The sequence below is a fragment of the Oryza glaberrima genome, chromosome 11 (assembly GCF_000147395.1).
Source record: "Oryza glaberrima chromosome 11, OglaRS2, whole genome shotgun sequence".
Classification (NCBI taxonomy): Eukaryota; Viridiplantae; Streptophyta; class Magnoliopsida; order Poales; family Poaceae; genus Oryza; species Oryza glaberrima.
This window is the reverse complement of record NC_068336.1, coordinates 5,590,104-5,607,043: the sequence shown is the minus strand read 5'-3', so window position 1 is coordinate 5,607,043 and position 16,940 is coordinate 5,590,104. Positions and strand designations below refer to the sequence as shown.

The 16,940-nt window shown below is 42.8% G+C and overlaps 1 protein-coding gene across 3 annotated transcripts in view; it reads left to right on the top strand.

Moving 5' to 3' along the window:
* LOC127754325 (disease resistance protein RGA2-like) overlaps nucleotides 1–16,725 on the top strand; it is a 28,752-nt gene extending 12,027 nt beyond the window's left edge. Inside the window, exon 5 of one of the 3 annotated variants that reach the window (XM_052279813.1) lies at nucleotides 16,348–16,725. The gene's annotated coding sequence lies outside the window, so the exon portion shown is untranslated. Of the gene's footprint in view, nucleotides 1–10,942; nucleotides 11,377–13,091; nucleotides 13,472–16,347 lie in introns of those variants that run through there. The other 2 variants (XM_052279812.1, XM_052279811.1) reach the window with 2 other exon arrangements.
* The last annotated feature ends 215 nt before the right edge of the window (nucleotides 16,726–16,940 follow it).

The window sequence follows — 16,940 nt, the reverse complement described above, 5'->3', positions numbered from 1 at the left end:
GCAGAAGGGGAAGGGGGTCACAGTGAAAAAATTACTGAACATCTTGATATGCAATAGGGTGGCTGTACATAGCTTGTGAGTAAAAAATTTACTACTTAAACGCACCTTCCTGTGGCTCTCATCCAATAAGGTAGCGTTTTGTGTTTTCGTTCGCGAGTTAAAAAATTACTGATCATCTTGATTTGGTGGGGAGAGGATGGGGGAGCCGGGGAGGGCTTTGCACTGGGTGCTGTGAGAGGCGCCATTTAGCTATATGGCACGTAGGGTGCCATATAGTAGTTCTATATATATATATATATATATGACCAAAATATATATTTACATTAAAGAAAATGTGTACATGCATATAGAAAAATAGACATGTATTAATTACAATCCATTATGATGTCCTAGCTAGCTATGATTTCGACGTAGTAGTAGTCGTTATCTCAGAAGCTAAGGACCTATGAATTGTATTTCCGTCGTAGTAGAATTTACCCTTAGGATTAAGGATTTGTTCGTTGATGAATCCCATGAGTTGTTCTTGAACCGCCGCGATAAATTCCTTGTGTGTAATCAGGTTATCCCTCATGCGAATAAACTATATGAATGTATGAAATTAATTAGTAATTAAACAACAAATCGATATGTACGCAATGAAAATTTGAATTTATTTGTACGTACATCGAGCTCTCTTGTGGTGATGATTTGGTCTGCAAGGCAGTGGCAATACTCACACACGTAGTAGCCGCACAAGTTAGTTCCCTGCTTTTGCTTTGCGCACTATAAATAAATGACAAACGGCGAGAGATCTAATTAATATACACTTGTATGTATTTGAATTGGAGATTGAATATAAATGTAGAGCATATGTACTCACAGGAAAATTGAACTTCCGCCTAAGTCTTTCTCTCCATTCTGCGGACCAAATGACAGAACCGATACCAAGCACTACATGGAGTTTAAAGCTATGATTCGTAGTAGCAATTAATTATAACAAGATTCTTAATTAACATAGGAACTTATGACAGTACCTGTCTATAAGTTTGAAAACCTTGTCAAATGTAGACTCTTTTTTATCCATTGAGTCATATACATTGACGGTGCAGGCCTCCAGGTCGAAGAGTAAAAGGACCTAGTGGAATCTGCAATGCGCGTGTGATGCATTACATATGAAACACTTAGCATGTTTGTACGGGAATGAAATTTGGTATAGGAAGACAGTAAAAACTAACTCTGTGTTGTACAACAATAGTATGAACGTCTTGTAATGCTGCGCCTTTAGGAGATGGACGAGATTGTCCTCTGTGGCTTGCGGATACTAGTCGAGCATTGCGACGTTTACTTTCCGAGGGTCGATGAATCCAGTATCGAAAACCCCCCGCCGTCGGGCACTTTGAATCTCCATTCTACAACGATAAAAGGAAGTATATATTATATATAGTCTACTTATATACAAGGACCTAATTAATTAAAGGAAACGTAATAAGAAATCTAACTGAATGATACTTACAAAATCCAGCAACTCATAATAGAGACGTCGAGGGCATCCAGCTGGTATAGTTCGTAGATGTCCTTGAAATTGATCCAGAGAATGTCATCTCCTCGCAAGAAGTCCGTGTCCCTGATCCTCGCTCCGATCATCTCTCTACCGGTGGCGCTCATCTCCATGTACAATTGATGGAACTTGTACATTTGTGTGGGTAGGGACTGCAGCTGCTCAAGCTTGACAAGCGGTTTACCGAGTTCGTACATGTATTTCACTTCCGCCTTTTCAATTGGTGCGCCTCGTAACAATTGATCCGTAGTTAGCCCGGTGTAATTAATAAATTCTTGTATTCCAAAATCTTCACCGGTCACCAACGGCTCGATCTCTTGGTTTGGTTGCTCTCCAAGCTGAGGGACTGGTTTCGACTTTCCAGAAGATGCTTTCTTAAGTGTTCGCTCATAGTCCGATAGCTTTATGGCCTCCTTGGCAGGTGCAGACATACCCCTGAAGAAGTTTCTGGCACTCGAGTCTATAGGAATCTTCTTTTCTGGAATTCGAGGCTTCAATTGTTTCCTGACTTTTGATGCCACATAAGCGTCAAGCTCCTCTTGCGTGCAATCGTACCTCGGGTCCTTTTTTTTGCGGCGTCAACTTTCGCCTTCTTCGTTGCCCTTATGGGGGCAGGCGGTGGAGCTTGGGGGGCCCTTGACTTGGAAGGTGCTGGACGAGGAGCTTGCGGAGGAGTCGGTGTAGGAGCCTAAGGAGGAGTCGGTGAAGGAGCCTGAGGAGGAGTCGGTGCAGGAGCCTAAGGTGGAGACGGTGCTGGAGCATGAGGAGGAGACAGTGCAGGAGCCTGAGGAGGAGATGGCGAAGCCGGAGGAGATGGTGCACGAGACGCCGCTTGTCACCCAGGGAGGATGATGTACCGCTTGCGCCATAGTATAATGGCGTGGCTTGTGTCTCGTAGATGCGTCTCACCGTCTCCTCCAGGGTAATCCAACTCGAGGTCCTCGCACGCGCCTTCCACCAACTCAACTTCAACCTTGGAGTATCTTGCTGGAATCGGCCTGCAGTGGTAAGTACCTGAAGGGTCCGTTGGGATGGCCATGCCCGACGCCACCTTCACGTGGTAAGAGGTTATTTATTAGTATCAACATATATAAGCAGCAACTTGCGGAATGGACAAATCTAAAATCTATAAACTACGAGCTTACCATTATTGATAAGTTCTTGAAGGGAATATGCAGCTCACTTGGTGTCCGCTGAGTGATGTCATCAACGGGGCAGGTGGTTTTCGTCCTGGGTTTGCATGGCGTCCATGCTCTGTGATCCTACCTGCCCCGTTGAGGCGCAGCTGCTACGATTGCCTGAAGGGCTCACCATTGCAGGAGGAATGGTCGGCTAGGGATCATGGGACCGATGTGCAGCCATGCGTTCATCAACCTTCCTTGCCACCTCCTCTTGCATGCTGAGCTCGTAGCTCGATACCCTGTTCTCAAGATCTGCAATCTTCGCCTCGGTATCTCTCTTGCTCCTCATCTGGCTCCTGTACGTGTGGACGTCCTCCTTGAATCCAATCTTCCAAGGAATCACCCCTTTCCCTCGTGTTCCGTTAGTCGATGCGCAGCCTCGCGTATCTGATTGCTGAAGACCAGGGAGCCATCAACTGGGTTGAGCGTTCCACCGTAAGCATAGTACCAGAACTTCGATTGATCCGACCATTTAGCGGTGGCCGGTTCGATACCCCTCTCAAGCAAGCTTGCCTCCATCTCCTCCCACTTCGGCATCGCGACGCTATAGCCGCCTGACCCCAAGTGGTGATGGTACTTCTTCTTGGCGGCATTTTCTTTTTTTCTTTCCATCATCGCCTGCCCTTGTTCACCTGTCTTATATGCAACAAACTCGTCCCAGTGATCCCTTAGCTTTGGGAATGTGTCGAAGTTCGGTGTCTGCCCCTTCAGGATATATTTCTGGTACAAATCTCCCTTGAAGCTCTGAAACTATTCTGCCATTTTCTTCAGTGTCCACCTTTTCACTTTGTCATCTGTACCCGCAGGAAGGGTGAATGTCTCGAGCATTGTGGTCCACAACATCTCTCTCTCCGAATCTGGGACAAAGCTCTCATGATCTCCGCGTGCCCTTGTTCTGCGCCAGTACACCATGCTTACAGGCACGTTATCCCGCACAACCCAACCGCTGTGTCGTACGTAGTTCTTGGTTGCTTCTGCCGGGGCACTAGGTCGGCCGTCTTCGTCCACTTCCGTTATGATGTGCCGGCCCTCTAGATTCTTCGCGGCAGCTCGTTGCCCGCGTGCCCTCTTCTGTCCAGCGGAGGGTTGACTTCCACTAGCCTCCTCCTCCTGGTTCCCCTCCACATCCCTCTCCATATTCCCCTCCTGGTTCCCCTCCGCATCCTTCTCCACGTTCCCTTCCTCGTTCAAGTACTGGTTTGGATCCTCGTTCCCCTCTTCTTCGTTCCAGTACTGGCTGCTTCCCTCCGCGATTGTATCGTACAATATCTGTTCCTCATCGCGATCAGCCATCTGTTCATACAAGAAATAGTTGCTAAGTCTATAGGTCATTTTTGCTTTAACAATCTTATATGCTAACAATCATATATACTAAGTCATATATGCTAAGTCTAACTGTCGTATATTAGAACCCTACACAATCTTATATGCTAAGTCTAATTACAAATCTAATAATCTTATATTAAAACAATAATAATCTTATACTAAAACTCAAATAATATTGTATTAAAACTGTAATAGTCAACTAGGCTAAGTCTAAGTGTCGTATATTAGGACCCTAGACAATAATTATATACTAAGTCTAATTACAAATCTAATAATCTTATATTAAAACTCAAATAATCTTGTATTAGAACTCTAATAATTTTATATTAAAACTCAAATAGTCATATATGCTAAGTTTAACTGTCGTATATAGCCGCCACGACGGCTCTAGCAGCGGCGGCGCGCGGCCGGAGACGGACGGCGGCAGCGGAGCTCGGGTGTGGCGTGGGGACAGCGGTACGGCGGCGGCACACGGAAAGCGAGCGGCGGCCGAGGTAGCTCTCATGGCGGCAGAGGTAGCGACGGCTGTTGCGTAGCGCGGCGGCGAGCCTAGCAGCGACGGCGCGCGGCCGGAGGTCGGCGGCGGGCGGCGGAGCTCGGTGTGACGGCGCAGGTGCGGTAGGGGCCGTGGAAGAGGACGGCGAAAGGGGGAAACGAGAGAGAGGACTCGGGGGAGTGATTTTAAGGGCGCAGGAGGGACGGACGTGGCCAGGAGGGTAGCCGAAACCGCCGGCGACGTGGGGAGTGAAGGGAGAGAGAGGGGGGATTCAAATTCGAATCCCGCCCATTTGCGGGGCGCGCGAGGGCGGGAGACGCGGGGGAGAGGCGGCGACGTGGGCGTAGCGCGCGGAGTGGGGCGGAGTGGGCGCGGGAGACGCGGACGGCGACGTGGGAGCGGCGGTTGCCGGTCGGGCGCGGTTGGCTGGAGGAAGGGGACGACCCCGACAGGTGGGCCCCACCTGTCGGCGTCCCGGAGGGAGGGGGAAGGGGAAACGGGCCGGCCCAACAAGGCGAGGTGGCGCGGGTGAGAGATGGGCCGACGGCCCATCAAGAGAGAAAGGAAGGAAAAGAAAAGAAAAGGAGGAAAAGGATTTTCTTGGGATTAAAAATATTGCGGTTAGTTAAAATTAATTTTAAGGCTCTGAAAATTCCATTAAAAATCCTATTAATGTATTGTGACATGGGGAACTCAAGAAAAATTCCACCACGTTGAATTCGATTATTAATTGCATTTATTAATTAGGGAATTAGCTCTAGGTTAATTCAAACCTTTTCTTCGGGCAATTTATTTAACCATTTTTCTAAAAGCTAGAAAAAGGGGAAACTTCAGGGCGTGACAGTGGAGAAGACGAGGGCGCGCATCGGGAATATATATACTCCTAGATCTTTAGTTCCGGTTGATGAGAACAACCAGTCCCGGTTGTTCTCATCAACCGGAACTAAAGATATTTTCCCGCTATTTCCTAATTCTTTTTAAACCCGGTTAGGGTTAAGAACCGGGACTACTGATAAGCGCACCGAATATTAATTTCCATTACATATGTGTTTCTAAAATAGAAAATAATGCATTAAAATTATTTAAAGTCGAAAAATTAATGACAATTACTTCGAAAAATTATTGTTGTTTGTAGTAAATTAAGTGGATAAAACGTAATAAGCAAATATATGATTTAAAATTAATAAAAATTCTAATAATCATTTATACTTATCATATGAATGATATTAAATTGTTAAAAATTGTAATTAACATATGTATATACATACAACATGCATGATTTAAAATTAATAAAAATTCTAATAATCATATATAATTAGCATATGAATGATATTAAATTAATTGTTAAAAACTCTAATTAACATATGTATATACATACGACATGCATGATTTAAAATTAATAAAAATTCTAATAATCATATATATTTAGCATATGAATGATATTAAATTAATTGTTAAAACCTCTAATTAACATATGTAAATGCCACATGCATGAGTTAAAACTTTTAAAAATCCTAATTATCGCATATAACTAGCATTTGCATGATTTAAAATTGTTAAAAACTCTAAGTAACATATGTAAATGCCACATGCATGACTTAAAACTTTTAAAAAATTCTACTTATCGCATATAACTAGCATATGCATGATTTAAAATTGTTAAAAACTCTAAGTATCATATGTAAATGCCACATGCATGATTTAAAACTTTTAAAAATTCTAATTATCGCATATAACTAGCATATGCATGATTTAAAATTGTTAAAAACTCTAAGTAACATATGTAAATGCCACATGCATGATTTAAAACTTTTAAAAATTCTAATTATCGCATATAACTAGCAATTACATGATTTAAAATTGTTAAAACCTCTAATAATCATACGTAATTAACATATGCCATACAACAATTGATTTATATGGATAATCAATAAATCCAAAATAGTTTACATCGTGTACACAATAATTACGGCAATACATCGGCGGTGACGGTTGACTGCACGTACTTTCTCCTCACTATTGTTCCCTCCTTGTGATCGCTACGTCAGTAAGGGGTGTCTTCATTTGGTAGGAGGATGCTAGGGTCAATCGTCACCGTGAAAGGGGGTTGCCCATCCAACTGATCGTAATCCTCGTCAGTCTTGTCCTCAACTCCGACGATTTTTCTTTTGCCTGGGAGAACCACGTGATGCTTCGGCTCGTCAGGCCCTCTGCCCTTCTTTCCTTTGCTAGACATGTCCTTCACGTAAAAGACTTGCATTACATCATTGGCAAGGACAAAAGGTTCGTCCGAGTATCCAACCTTGTTAAGGTCAACCGTTGTCATCCCACTGTCATCAATCATTACGACTCCACCAGTCAACCTTACCCATTGGCACCGAAACAGAGGGACCTTGAGAGGACCATAGTCAAGTTCCCATATGTCCTCGATGGCACCGTAATACGTGCCAGTTGTTCCATCGTGTCCCATGGCATCAATACGAACAGCGTTGTTTTGGTTTGTGCTCTTCATGACTCATGTAGAATGTGTACCCATTGATCTCATATCCCTGGAATGTCACGATCGACACAGATGGTCCCTCGCCAGGAAGGGCGGTTGTTGGTTGATCGTCTCGTTACCCATGAAATGTTATCACAGCCACGCGGGGAAAGTATCAATGTGATGCCGTGTAATCCATGCATCGGACTTACCGATGTTTCTGGCGCAAACTAGAGCCATGTGCTCCTCGATGTAAGGAGCTACCAATGAAGATTGTTGCAGAACCGTGAAATGGGCTTTATGGAATAAATTGTTGTCTACCGTCATTATTGCTTTCCTTACGAGAGTTCCCTTTCCCCGTAGTCTCCCTTCATAGCGTCATTCAGGTACCGCGATTGGGCGAAGGTCTTCAACAAATTCTACGCAAAATTCGATGACCTCCTCTGTTCCATACCCCTTGGCGATGCTTGCCTCTAGACGAGCACGGTTACGAACATACTTCTTCAGAACGCCCATGTACCTCTCGAAAGGAAACATGTTGTGTAGGTACACAGGCCCGAGAATACTGATCTCTTTGACAAGGTGACAAAGCAGATGCGTCATTATATTGAAAAATGAAGGTGAAAATATCAACTCAAAACTGACAAGACGTTGCACCACATCATTCTGAAGGGCTTCTAATCTATCCGGATCGATGACCTTCTGCAAAATTGCGTTCATGAATGCACATAGCTTTGTTACTGTTGCCCGGACATTGTCTAGAAGGATACCCCTTATTACAACTGGTAGCAGTTGTGTCATCAACACGTGACAGTCATGAGACTTTAGGTTTGTGAACTTCTTCTCCTTCGTGCTTATTATTCGCTCGATATTCGTGGAGTATCCAGACGGTACCATTATGCTCTCCAAGCATTCAAACATACTTTCCTTCTCTGCCTTGCTAAGAGTGTAGCTCGCTGGACTCAAATAATGGCTTCCTTTCTCCTTTGGTTCCGGGTGAAGGTCGCCGCGTTGTTCCATATGCTTCAGATCATTACGTGCTTCCAGTGTATCTTTCGACTTTCCATATACACCTAGGAAGCCAAGAAGGTTTACACAAAGGTTCTTAGTGAGGTGCATCACGTCGATTGCGTGGCGGACGTCCAAGAATTCCCAATAGGGTAACTCCCAAAATATAGAGTTCTTTTTCCACATCGCCGCGTGACCATCTTCGCTCTCTATAGCCTGGCTTCCAGGCCCCTTTCAAAGTGCTTTAACCATAGCAAACACTGTTTTCCCACTGCGATGTTTAGACTTCGTACGGTGGTCCACCTTATGTTCAAAGTGCTTGCCTTTCTTCCGTACCGGGTGGTTTGCAGCAAGGAATTGACGATGACCCATGTACACAACCTTCCTACAGTGCTTAAGATACGTACTTTCTATTTCATCCATACAGTGAGTGCAAGTCTTGTACCCCTTGTTGGACTGACCGGAAAGGTTGCTAAGTGCAGGCCAATCGTTGATGGTTACGAACAGCAGCGCTCGTAGGTTAAACTCTTCCTATTTGTCCTCGTCCCACATGGGGACACCTTCCTTTTTCCACAACAGTTTAAGATCTTCGACCAGTGGTCTTAGGTACACATCGATGTCGTTACCAGGTTGCTTGGGGCCTTGAATAATAATCGGCATCATTATGTACTTCCTCTTCATGCATAGCCGGGGGGAGGTTGTAGATACACATCGTAACGGGCCAAGTGCTATGGCCGCTGCTCATCTCTCCAAAAGGATTCATGCCATCCATACTTAAATCAATCCGTATGTTTCGTGCGTCCTTTCCAAAGTCTTTAAATTTTCTGTCGATGTTTCGCCACTGCGAACCATCGGCGGGGTGTCTCAGCATATCGTCCTGTTGACGCTCTTCAGCGTGCCATTGCATCATACCGTATGTTTCGTGCGTCCTTTCCAAAGTCTTTAAATTCTCTGTCGATGTTTCGCCACTGCGAACCATCGGCGGGGTGTCTCAGCATCCCGTCCTATTGACGCTCTTCAGCGTGCCATCGCATCATTCTAGCATTCCCCTTGTTCCTGAACAAACGCTTTAGCCATGGTATTATAGGGAAATACCACATCACCTTAGCAGGAATTCTCTTCTTTGTTAGCTGCCCGTCAACTTCTCTTGGATCGTCTCGTCTAATCTTGTATCGTAGTGCTTTGCAAACAGGGCATACTTCTAGGTTCTCGTACTCCTCACCGCGATATAGGATACAATCATTCAGACATGCGTGAATCTTCTGAACTTCCAGTCCTAGAGGGCAGACTATCTTCTTAGCCTCGTACGTTGTCTCGGGCAATTTGTTTCTCTCCGGAAGAATGTTCTTGACAAGTTTCAATAAATCGCCAAATGCCTTGTCACTAACACCATTTTTTGCCTTCCATTGCAAGAACTCTAGAGTGGTATCCAACTTTTTGTGCCCCTACTCGCAACCTGGGTACAACGACGTTCTGTGGTCCTCTAACATCTTGTCCAATTTATGGGCCCCCTTTTCACTTTCGCAGTCCTCCTTGGCGTCCTGCAACATCTGACCAAGATCATCCGCAACGTCGTTATCATCAGCACCCCTTTCCTCCTCGCCCGTTTGATTTCCTTCAAATCCAGCGTACTGACCAAAGTCCGGAATATTGTCGTCTTCCACTTCATCTTCTTCCATTTCAACCCCTTGCTCTCCGTGGGATGTCCAACAGTTATAGCTTGGCATGAACCCCGACTCAAACAAGTGGAAATGAATAGTCCTGGATGCAGAATACTCCTTCTAATTCTTACACTTATTGTATGGACAACAAATAAAACCCTTATGCCTGTTAGCTTCGGCCACTCTCAAAAAATAATGCACGCCGTCAAAAAACTCTTTGGACCGCCGGTCAACATACATCCATTGCCAATCCATCTACATGAGATGAAAAAAAATCGTACACAAATAATTATTCTTACAATAATGACAGTCATACAATAATTATAAAATAATTACAAACTCTTTCAACAGTCATACAATAATGACATATCATTATTCATACAACAATTATAAAATATTACACCAAATAATTCGTATTTACTATTTCTAAAGTTTTAAACTAATATTAATGTGTTGTACTTCTTTTAATTTTCATTTTAGTTTGTTTTCTATTATTTAAGATTAACTTTCACTATATTTTCCTTCTCAACTATTTTATAGAACCTTCTTTAGCAAATAAACTAAATTTCTATATATTCTTTCTTCCCCACACAAATTTTCTCTCTCATCAACTTACAACTAAATTTTGGAGACAAAAAAAGTGTGCAAAACATAGCTCCAAATGTAATATGACAAAAAAAACATTGGAGGATGAAGTTGCTAACCTTTTAGGCACCTCTGATTTGTATATAATCACCAAAAAAAATTCACTAGAAATTTTGGCATGACCTCCCCTCTTTTTTGAAGAAATTTTGAAGCTTGCTCGAGCAGCTAGAGGAGGAAGAAGACATATATATATATATATATATATATATATAGGGGTGGGACTTTAGTCCCGGTTGGTAACACCAACCAGGACTAAAGTTACGATTACCAACCGGGACTAAAGATCCGGGAGGGGGGGCCTGACAGGCCCTGACAGCATTTGAACCGGGACTAAAGATGATCTTTTGTCCCGGTTGGTAACACTAAAGATCAAATATGCCCGTTACCCTTTTTAACCGGGGCTAAAGATGATCTTTAGCCCTGGTTTTTATTGCAACCGGGATTATTGTGGAATTCGGCCGACCGATGAAAGATGGTTTCTCCACCAGTGACATTACTATTACTATACACCGTTTAGACATCTAATAGCTTTTTACAAACTTAATTAATTATCTAATTCGTTGAAGAAATTAATTAGTGGCGGTTAACTTTTTGCCGTTTCTTATGAAGTGATGATGTGTTATAAAACCAGCCCGATATATACCTCGGAAACCGCACGCGGAAGAAACGCCATAGAAGATCCAAACATTAAGATGACACTGAGGCACGATATTTGATAACGGAGTTCTGCCGAAGCCTACATCTCCAGGGCACTGATTACGGGCGCTCCTCTCCAATGCAGCATATTACAGTGTATTTGGATATCCACGACCCTCCACCGGCTAGGCCGCCGGCCAGTCGTACCCACACCTATGCTACTACCGCCTTGCGGTTACAACCGGTGTGCCCCTCTATTTAAGAGAGAGCCCAGGATACAGTCCGACTCTTACTCTAGTCATAACACCTATTACAACTCCAAGTCTTAAACTGTAACCGACTATGTATACATATTCGACACAATCTTTAACATGATAAACTTGAGGCTATTCAGGGGTACCAACTAGCGTGTTATACATAGTGTCTTGTGAGTTGTGACAAATTCTTGGCGTGAATCTTCATGCTTTTATAAGTAAACAATCATAAGATGGTCATAGCATCTAATACAAAACGTGAAGTCTGTTGTAATAAGAGGGGAGAAAAAATCTTATAATGGTATCATTTTTTTACATTATATATATTGTGTTCCTTATCCGTAGTCTATCTTTCATAGCCAACGAATTTAAAATACAATTATGGATATTCAACATCATGATATATAGGTCATAGGAAGCACGTAGGTTTCACGAATGAATAATGATAGTGAAAACAGCTATGTGGTGCCATTAATGACATATCAAATCAATCACTTAAATTTGTGGTATATACCGTATGACACTTGAGAAATATGAATTTGTGATAGGAGATTAATTCCGGTTTGGTTGCAATTTATTACTACCTCAGTTCTCAAACAGATGTTGTCCTAGAATGTGCGCAGCTAAACCTCAAAATATTAAATCGTTAGTAAATAAAAAAAGGGTTTGATATGGTAAAAATGATACTAATAGATTGTTACTACCTCAATTCTCATATATGTGTGGTCCTAGAAAATGCGCAATCAAACCTCAAAATCTTAATTAACAAGAAAACTATGATTATATGAAAAAAATGATATTGACAAATTTGTCATGAAAATTAAGTATTTTACTAGCTATAGTTATATTTTTATTGCTTTTCGAAATATATAGCTAAAACAGTAATAATGAAACATGTATATTGGAGTCTGTGTCGATGTCCAAAACAGAGAATGGAGGAAGTAAAATACAGACTCAATTTTGCAGGTAGGGTTTTAGAAAAAAGGATGCCTTTCCCCTATATTGAGTTGTACACTCAACACAATTCTGTTTTCTTAAATTTTAGAGATCAAAAGCATTTCAAGAACGAGATATAACGTAAATATCCAATATTCCATAAGAAATGGAAAGGAAAACTGGAATTTGAATAAAATTTGAGCTAAATTTAAACAAATTTTGTTGAATCCAAAGCCCAATATAAACTGCATAAATCAAAACCACTTCAGCGGGACGAATATAATAGAAATATCTGACTTTTATAAAGAAAATCTTACAAAATATTATAATTCAAACTTTTTTGGTTAAATTTCAACAACTCTTCTTAAAAAGCTATGTGAATTTCTAAAATTATATAACTCCAAAAGGAAGATTTGCTAAGTATTCCAATAAAAACACATATACTACAAACAGTAGTTCTTAGTAACCAACTCTCTATTGTTGCGTCACAATATTTTTTTCCCTATAATTCAAGATTTGTTGGTTTTAAGTACAAGACAAATTAAATACGATGCCCGCGCATATGCGCGGTCTTTCTTCATATGTATATACTATAAAATGTAGGACCAAATAGTAAGAACTAAGCCAACCAGAAGAGGGCGAATGGTTGTAGTAATCAAAAACCAAAACTTTTAGCGGAATTAATAGTTACCCTCAAATTCGATGGCGATCGGTCTAACCGGAGTAGATGTGCCGGTCTAACCGTTCGATGAATGTCGGTTTGATTGGTGTAGTACCTCCGGTCTAACCACCAAACGTGCCACCACATCATCCATTATTCTACCTGAAGAGGTGATAAATCGAATGCAAGCATTTTTGAGCTGCCTGCAACGATGCCAGTTAGCTAGATCTAGAGTGGCTGCCACATTGTTAACTGACAGTGTCTTGCACAGGATGCTCTCACACGTACATCAGCTTCAATCTATCGATGGCATACTCCAGCCTCAAGCAAACCCGGCCTCAAGCATTTTTCGCTTGTTGTTGCCCTTAGGATCATCCATGGCAGGCAGCAGGCAAGGAATCTGTGTAGTAGATGTAGTGAAGTAATGCCGTAAAAACATCGGGCTCCATATCCCAAATTGTTGTAGTGTGTGTCCCTCTCTGGCCCGAGGTAACCCGATCGAGCTGCAACTCAATGAACACGTTACGTACAGGCGACCGCATGCATTTCCAGGATAGACCTGTACTGTGGGCATGGAAAACCTCCTCCTTCACCATGATCGTCACATCGGCCGTCTTCACTCCATCAACAAGATTCCCAAGATTATCCAAAAGCTCAGAGGGAAGCACTTGGATTCCACACATGGCCTCGCACTGCGTCGACACTGGTGTCCCCGTGATAACAGTGACATCGCAGTACTGGATCACAAGGCAGTACGTACGTCACCCCACAGATACTCCGACGATGGCTCCTCTTCTCGAAGATTTTATTTATAGCCCCAGGACCAAACTGCGTCATTGAACACAGTAGTCAACCTGTCCATGCCGGAGCCAATACAGTTGCGAAGAGCGCCCTAACCTCGGCCGGCATCCTTGGTCATGAGCGCGAGCCGAGGAAGACGGCGGCGCAGTCTCCATCTGGGGAGGGCAGTACCGGACGCACCAGTCGTAGCCGCCGACGGACGGCGAAGGTGGCGGACCGGACGAACTTGCCGACGCCGAGGCCCTTGAGCAGGCTGTAGCCGGCGTGCCTCCCCCGCACCGTCGTCTTATCGGCGCCTGCGAGGAGAGGAGGACGACGGGAGGGTGGAGAGCCTAGCTAGGGCGGTGGAGGAGAGGTGGCAGCCGGCGTGAGAAGAACACGGCCGGGGAGAGCCGCGTCGTGCGAGGATCGGAGTTGAGGGCGGCGGCGGCCGAGAGGGTTTTGGAGAATATAATGGCGATCGATGTGCTTTTCCGATCCTTTCCCACGGAGACGGAGCCACCAAAAATATCACCGAATGGGACCCACCTGAAAGGTTTTCGTTTTCGTAACATATATACTGTACCGGTGAAAATATGTAGGCTGCGAACCGTTTGCATATATTTGTGATATCGTTCTCGACCATTTGTATTAGCAAAACATTTAAATTGCAGGTTTTATATATCTATCTATCGATATATAGTTCATTTCACAAACATACAAAAATCATGGCCATCCGGGACTGTTTCCGTACGCAATATTTGTTTTCGATCATGTTCATTATTCTTTAATTATTTTGGTGTTTGGGCTCTTCCATGTCTAGACCCATTTTGTGCTCTCTTTATCAAATTTAAATAAAACGATACCGTCTAGTATGTATATATAACCCAAAAAAATAGGTTATATACAAAGATTGTTCATAAGCAATACATATCGCTAATATACAAGAGATTATTAGTAGCAAGTTGTACATTATGAGTGAGACAAGTGACAAAACATTATGTTTAATACCTTATATAAAAATATGGAAGAAAAATACAAAAGCCCACTGACGAAGCTGTATTACTAGCTAGAGAACGTACTACTAGCTAGTCTACTACTAGATCCAAAACCTCTTTAACTAGTGATACCCTGCACGATGCTGCGGGAATTTCTTATACAAAATTTTAAGGTGAAATTGAAAATAGAAACACTAAGGTGATTGCATAGCAATATGTTCTTTTGCAAACGACATTATACATCATTTTAAGGTGAAAAAAATAGAAACACTAAGGTGATTGCATGATAACATTCTTTGGCAAACGACGTTATACATGAAACATGTTCATTTTGTTGAGAGTGAACGGCTCTTAAATGATTGATCATTCATGTATTACTACTGTGGGAATTTTATAGCATTGTACTCGCAAACACTAATAAATTGCATGCATGGATGCTATTAGTCACAAAAAATCGGTGGAAGACGTAAATAGATGGTCGTAGTAGATGGTAACGTGACGTCTGATATAAAGGGCTCATATATGATGTGGATAGCTTGCATGTTAAGAGAAATAGAGTTAATGATTCTTAGTGGGGTTTATCTATATAGGTTATATAGATATACCGGGTGGATGACTAGGTAATAAAGAGGGTAAAAGTTTCACGGTGCAAGAATTGGAACGCATGACCTCTCAGGTTGTGCATGACTTACCATCTCACTTACACAATATATCTAGTTGGGTAAGAGATTCTTTCCTTTTGAATGAACTTGTGGAGACCCTTTAATAACACTTGTGGAGACACTTTAATAACAGATGATAACAACAGCCGGTGTTAAAAGTGTCACTAGTACAGGAAGTATTTATGCTGGCGGCTATGGCACATCTTTGCTGGCGGGTTTCCCTTCCGCCAGCAACTCCCTGCCAGCACAAATACGCATCCGTGCTGGCGGGCGCACCATCTGTGTTGGCGGGTGGGCGCCCGCCAGGACAGATGTGCCACCGCCGCCAGCACAGGTGTGCTGGCCCCCATGGTGCATCTGTGCTAGCGGCTGGGCGCCCGCAAGCACATATGATGCATGCGCTAGTGGCGCCTGGCCGCAGCCAGGCCAGGGGCGGCCACGGCCAGGCCGCAGCCAGGCCAGGCCAGGGGCGGGCAAGGCCACCGTGGCCCGCCGTGGCCGCCAGTTCAAGTTTTATTCTGTAATATTCCATAATCCATAATAGTCCATGCTAATAACTGCAATTAAAGTGTAATTATACAATATTCCACGAATATTACAATAGAAATATTATTGTCTTCAAATAAAACTCGTAGAACAAGTGCGAAGCGCTCGGCACTCGTCGGCTGCCAGTACACCCTCATGATTGTAGAACTCCCCATCCTCATGACACATTCCGCGTTGAATGAATCTACACATATCTGCGCAAATTCGATCAATTGCTTTGTCCTCTAGTCTTGATTGAGTACGTGGTATCTCAGGCATCTGGAATAAAATATTTGTATGAACACAGAAGGATTAATATTAATTAAGTGGGTAATATAAAAAAAAATGGTACAGTAGGATGGTATTTACGTCCTCGGGGTTGGTTCTGTACCTCCTATTATTCCTAAGGAATTCGTAAACGTAACATCCACAAAGCACACTACCAGGGGGTTGCTTGTGACACTAAAAAAATAGTCTTAATTAGTAAATGTTAATTATTTATGTATGTCATAGTGAGTGCTTTTATCCTAGTAAGTTCTAACCCCTTTGTGATGTCTTATAGATAAATGGGTCTTTCGTGTTGGATGATGGGGACCTCCATTGTGCGTGCTAAACTTGTAAGCGCTGGAAAAAAAAAGTATGAAAGGTTAGTAAATGTAGTATTTGTAATAACACATTTATTTTATATATGTTATCATAAGAGCAGTTAATACACTTACGTGTGTAGAACTTCTAAAATTCTCCATAACTATCTGGAGGGCAGTCGGCTGAGTCGTCGAGGCACTGGTGGAGAAACCCTTTGTAGTCCCGGTTTGTAATCCCCCTTTAGTCCCGGTTTTCAAACCGGGAGTACCAATCCGGGACTAAAGATCGTTATCTTTAGTCCTGAGTGAAATAACCGGGACTAAAGATCGATCTTTAGTCCCGGTTGGTAACACCAACCGGGACTAAAGATGGCTCAGCCACCTGGCCGGCTGAGCCATCTTTAGTCCCGGTCTAAAGATCGAGCTGACCTTTTTTTTTTCATGGCCCTGTTGCTGCATGGTTTATATATATATATAAACCATGCATATATATGTTTCAAAATATATATATATATATATATATATATTATTATATTATATGTATATATGGTTCAGTACATATGTACATGCA